At 46.7% G+C, this 6000-nt stretch overlaps 1 protein-coding gene across 1 annotated transcript in view; it reads left to right on the plus strand.

The window, feature by feature from the left end:
- Positions 1–6000, plus strand: part of LOC115805439 (transcription initiation factor TFIID subunit 4) — a 67515-nt gene that overhangs the window by 48737 nt on the left and 12778 nt on the right. The gene's annotated exons all lie outside the window — the stretch shown is intronic.

Below are 6000 nucleotides of genomic sequence, written 5' to 3' on the forward strand. Positions count from 1 at the left end.
AAGGGGGTCACAGGATGCCTGGAGGCCCGTGGCTCTTGCTGGGCTCCAGCCCGCTCTCAGCCTCACTGAGGGGCTTGTCATAGATTTCATCTACGCAGAAATGAGCCGCGGGGGGGGCGTATGGGGGTGGTGGTGGGGGGGGAGTGGTTGGGAGTGCTGGGGCCAGGAGCAAGCCATGCAAGCCAGCTTTATGAAGGGCCCCCCCCCCCCACACACACTCACACACACTGATTATATCCTACTGACATCGCATCCTGAGCTTCTCGGGCATTAATCCCAAACAAAGGCAGCCCTTTCAGTGTGTGCGGCGGTGCCCAAATTAGGAAAGGGGGATAATAACCTTTCTGAGATCCGTCGTTGTGTAAAAGAGCCTCCTGTTGGACCCCCATCCCACCCTGCCTGCCTTCTCCCCCTTATCCCTCCCTTCCGGCCCCCCCACCTCGACACCTAAACCCTCACGACACTCTGCCCCCCAGCCCCCCTACCCCACCCATGTCCACACCACAGTTCAGGTGGCACTTTGGTGGTAGGTTGGGGGGTTTTTTTGGGGTTTTTTTCTTTCCTTCCTTCCGCTCTCTCTCTCTCTGTCTCTCTCTCTCTCTCTCTCTCTCTCTCACTCTCTCTCTCTCACTCTCTATTTCCCCCCCCTACTTCATGTTGGCTTGGCAAGGCCTGGACGCCGACTGCCAAAGGGCCTGAAACTGATAGCCAGTCAAGACTGGAGTGCCTGTCTCCAGCATGATCTCGTCTGCAGGAGGGGGAACAAAGAGGACCTTACAGGGCTCCGCAGGGCGGATTAGTTACAGGCAGACTTTGGAATTGCTGGGAGAGGAGAGTGAGGCCTGTGGTGGCCTTTGCTGTAGGACACCATGCAGGCAGGCAGGGCCCACGTTGAGTGGTCCCCCACCCCACTCCATTACTCCACACACACACACACACACACACACACACGCACACACACACAGAGGCTTTTGATCCCTGTAGTACAAAGGGACAGGGTAGGATGGGAAAGGAAAGACGAAAGAGAGAGAGAGAGGAGAGAGAGAGAGAGAGAGAGAGAGAAAAGGTGGAACGGTGGAGAAGATGAGCTGGAGTACAGGTGGAGGTGATTGGTATGTTATCACAATTCGACAACTCAGCAGTCATGTGCTCAGCACCAAACACAGCATGTACCATCAGCACATACATGACTCATCTGTAATCTAACACAGAGGAGAGAGAGAGAGAGAGAGAAAAAACCCTGATTACCACATACATTAGTCATCTGTAATCTAACACAGAGGAGACAGAGAAAAAAAACCCAGGCTGGTTACTAGATGCATGTATGTTAAATAATTTTATTAAACCCAGAGACATATTACAGCCTGAACAGGAAACGTGGGCAGTCTGAACATGGAAGATCAACATATTTCACACACACAGTCTTGACAGGCCTATTCAGTATGCCTGCTAAAAGCCAGATCCGTGACAATTCCGCATCTCTCCCATATGGTTCACGCTTTTCCATCACTTGCATGAAAAAGCGATTGTGTTTCAGAGGCTCAGTTGAAAAGCATGCGGCCTTAACCAGAGCTGCTGCGCTAATGTGTCTGTAGAGGCCCGTTTGCTTTTTACACCTGAACAGCGCGTTCGCTGGTGTCAGTGCCTCTCCAAACTCTTCACTTTTTGTTTCGCCAGCATGCGTTCAGAGCACTTCATAACAACCAGGTTTAAAAAAAAAAAAAAAAAAAGGAACTTGATTGATGTCATTCAACGATTGAATCTCAGTTGCTGCTATTGGTGCAGCAGAAGAGCTGTACTTATATTCAACCTTTTTCCCAGCTCAACAGATGAAACAGATAAAAAGGAGATTGAATAGTAGCAGTCTTTTTTCTTTCTTTCTCTCTCTTTTTTTTTTTTTGGGTTCTTTTTGAATTCATTTCACCTTGGTACTTTGAGAGCGTAGATGGGGGGGGGGGGAAAGGGGGGGGGGCGAGGCAGAGAGCATGAGGCATGTGGAGAAATCGAGGGGGAAAAAAAAAAGCACAAGGAAAACTGATGCCCTTTCCTCCAGCTAAATTAACAGGAATCACGTGGAAAACAATCTGAGACGGGAATGAAAGGGGGGGGGGGACCATTAAAATTAGCCCGGAGCTATGGACTGCACCCAGTATCGCCAAAGCTGCACTCACTACAGATGTGGAGGCTGGCTTACAGGCAAACTATGCTCTGTTCTATAGCTACAATTAAAATCAACCTCTGTGCCAAAAAATAGGAGGAGTGGAGGGGGAGAGAGAGAGAGAGAGAGAGGCAGACATGGAACATCAAAGACAGATTGAAATGTGTAGTCAGTAATAAGAGTGGTCTCCATGCCCCCAGGTTCTCCATGGTCCCCTTGTTAATGAGAAATTTTGACCTCTGGTTTGTAAGTTAAACTTGTAATCTTGGTTAATGAAGTAAATCAATCCCAACTTGGAGTGTGCAGTTTCTCTCTCTTCTTTCTCTCTCTCTCTTTCTCTCTCTCTCTCTTTCTCTCTTTCTGTCTCTTAGCCTCCCTCTCCCCCCCACCTCCTTCTCTCTCTCTCTCTCTCTCTCTCTCTCTCTCTCTCTCTCTCTCTCTCTGGCACTTTTGTCTTCCTCTTGCCCTCCCAACACTCTGCCTGGGAGTAAACGGCCAGGTCTTCAGCCAGACAAACAGGAAAGCCAGAGAGCACAGACTGGAGGAGGGGAAGAGGAGGAGGTGGGGGGTGGGTACTGGCCATTCGGCTGTTTGGTTTGGGAGGAACCGCCGGGAAGTCAGAGGACAGCATTGATCCCCCCCCCCCACTCCTTTCTTTAGTGTATACCAACCTAGTAAAGACAGACTCAATGCACTCTCTCTCTCTCTCTCTCTCTCTCTCGATCTCCATCCATCCATCCATCCATCCATTCATCCATCCATCCATTCATCCATCCATCCATCCATCCATCCATTCATCCTCTGGTAACATTTGAAAACGAAACCTTAGGAGGGTGTTGTGTATGTTTGTTCTTCAAGGAAGAATCAAGATTATATTTCCATCAGAGTGACCCTTTGTAACCTGTTGTCCTTATCTTTCAGCGTGGAGGCTTGAATGAATAATGTATAGGACTGGATTTGGAAGGGAGCCCATGTTTTCATGTGTAATGGCATGGTATAGTGAACGAAGCCTGGGCCATCCTGTGGGTTATCTCTGTGTGTGTGTGTGTGTGTGTGTGTGTGTGTTTCTGCTTATGTAAAGCATGTATGATTGTAGCCGGTGCGTTAGGTCTGGTTTTGGTTGCGTAATGTCAAAAAGATTGTAATGTCAAAGATTTCTTCATGTCCTGCAGCAGTCTTAATGTCAAGAAAGGAGAAGTTTGGTTTATTTAGAATTTAGGCCAGTCCTTGGCTAAACTCCTCTGACGAGGTGATTTTCTGTTACATGATATAACAACTTATTACATGGACCACATTACCTATATGCTAGTATTACCTGTGTTATCTCCAAGGTCCTCCCACAGTAATACATTCAGTGAAAACACGTGGCTCTCATATTTTTTATTAGATTGTTATGTGGAAACAAACAGATTTTTGTAGATTAGAAATTATTAGAATTAGAATTAGAATTCGTATGCTGTCACACACAACTGTCCCGTACAACTCATGGACTTGCCTTTATTTCTAATTATTTCCTTTAATTATATCCCTGACGCTCCCGCTGTCGATGAACTAAAATGAGACCCACTGTGACAAATCTCTTGTGTTTATTTCATGTGTATGTGACTCAGAGTGGGATTGAAGGGGGGGTGGGGGAGGGAGATTATGTGCCTGTCATCATATTCCGTTAATAGTTGAGTAATATCTCATTGTTTTAATTCTATCTGCGGTTTTGAAATGAATCGTGAAAAGTGTGAGAGGCGTGTCGATCAGGCCAAGCCAATTTCATGGGGCAGGGGATTACGATGACAGATGCCTTGGTATAAAACCTGTCGTATTTAGGGTGTAAAACAAGCTTTTACCGCGTGCTCTTCAGTGCTCTGCATCATCAAGGCATTTGCCTCTGTAGTTTACAGACAAGCATAAGCTTTTGAACCCTTTAGAGGAAGATTTAGAGGAAGAACACAGAACAGACACTTCTGTAAAGAGATACATGCACCCTACTTAGGTAAAGGGAAGGCTATATCCATATCCTTCGTGCTGTCACCTCAACCAGTCGGCTCTGAGGACTAGATTACTGTTCCTTTGACCCCCGCGCGCGGCCCCGACGTGTCAAACCGGCACGTGCGCGCTCTGCACTGGTCTGAACGGTGACACGCGCTTGTTCGATGAAGTCAAACGAGAGTTCATGTGGCGAAACAGGGTTCTCTGTCACCTTTGGCACCTCACCGCTAGCGAACAGAACTGTAAATTGTTTCCCTGAAGGTCCTTGGATTTTTTGCTGGGTTTTTCGCCATTGCCGTAGGCCGGGTTAAGCCAGCACCTCAGTTAAACTTGACGTGTTCTTACAGAGTTTTCCTGGCCAGAGCTTTTGGCACAGACCTTCAGACCTGAAGAATGTCTCATTCCTTTATCCTGGTGTGTGTAACAGGGTGGAGCTCAAGGATAAGGTGGCTCATACCTCAAGAATATAGAGAACCTTCTAGAAACTGCGAACTTTACTGTGGTTATTTGGTACTTTCATCAGTCACTTAAGCCATTATTGTTTCGCACTGGCATTCGGGGTCTGAGGCAGAGGTGTAATTGTACATGTTGTTTTACATGTTTGGTGGTTTACTTTTGGTTTAGTTTGTGTTGCTACTTTAGCAGTTTTCCACTGGACAAGAGTCAAGGCAGCGCATAGAGCTACACAATGGTTGTGAGGTCATTTTCATGTTGCCAAAATACATATTGGGTGATTGCTCTGCTCCGTTCTGAAGTGCGTCTTAAAAAGCTGGTACATGATCTCGCTCATTTATCAAGTTAAAGAAAAGTGTTTGTCCAGCACTATTTAAGAATTCCTCACCCAACAGATAATTTCACTTTGGCAAAAACATCATCGGTCCTGCAGATTTACATTTGGAATCTCTCTCCGTCTCTCTCTCTCTCTCTTTCTTTCTCTCTCTCTCTCTCTCTTTCTTTTTCCCCTCCTCATTGTACCAAAACCAAACCAAACAGTGAGCCCAAAATCAAGCTGAACCTTGGGTTGTTGTTGCCCGTCTGTTGTGGTGTATCAGACAGGAAGCCTGGCTTGGATGTGCCAGGCCGTTTTCCCCATGCTCCTGTAGAGCAGCGTGAAGCCCTGGACAGCGTTCCCGGGCCTGACAATGGGCCACTGTGTAAACCCTGGAGGCCAGCCACACTGGATAGGTAGGTGTGCTCTTATACAGGCCTCAGCGGCGTGGCCCAGTGTTCTGTGACGTCAGAGCTTGTGAACACAATGTCCTTGGTCAAGGGGCTGTGTTCGTCTGAACGCGAGAAGTCGTTTGGTGGATCTGTATGTCAGTAACGTCGTTGTACATCTGGAAGCTTTCTCACTCGTTCCCAATATAAAGTACAAATTTGTACTAGTATTTTTTAAACAACCTTTTAGTTGAGACGCTCCAACATATCTCTATGTGTGGTGAAAGTGAGGTTCGCCTTATTACTGCCTGTAAAACTTTGCCCTGAATTAATGGTTAAATATACAGTTTTGACAACAAAGTTGAGCCTCGGGCGCTATAAAGATACCCATCTTAAAGAAATTAATTACCTCCCTTGTTAATCTTGATATAATTAAATTTCTGAAGAATGAAATTTTTGCTGCAGTATTTATTAATTTTTTTTTTTTTTTTTTTTTAAAAACACCACGCGTTTTGCACCACGGAGACATCACGAAAAGGACTGGTTCTCTAGCCTGCTGGCCAGGGACGTGGGGAAATCCCACCAACAACCTGCTAACTCCGTCCCACGCCAGCATTGCGTTTGCGCTAAAACAGCGCCGACGGTAGCCAGCAGCGCGTACTGCAGAAAGGAAACTTAGCTTTTTGTGCCTCTCTCTGCTC

Source organism: Chanos chanos, chromosome 2 (assembly GCF_902362185.1).
Source record: "Chanos chanos chromosome 2, fChaCha1.1, whole genome shotgun sequence".
Lineage (NCBI taxonomy): Eukaryota > Metazoa > Chordata > Actinopteri > Gonorynchiformes > Chanidae > Chanos > Chanos chanos.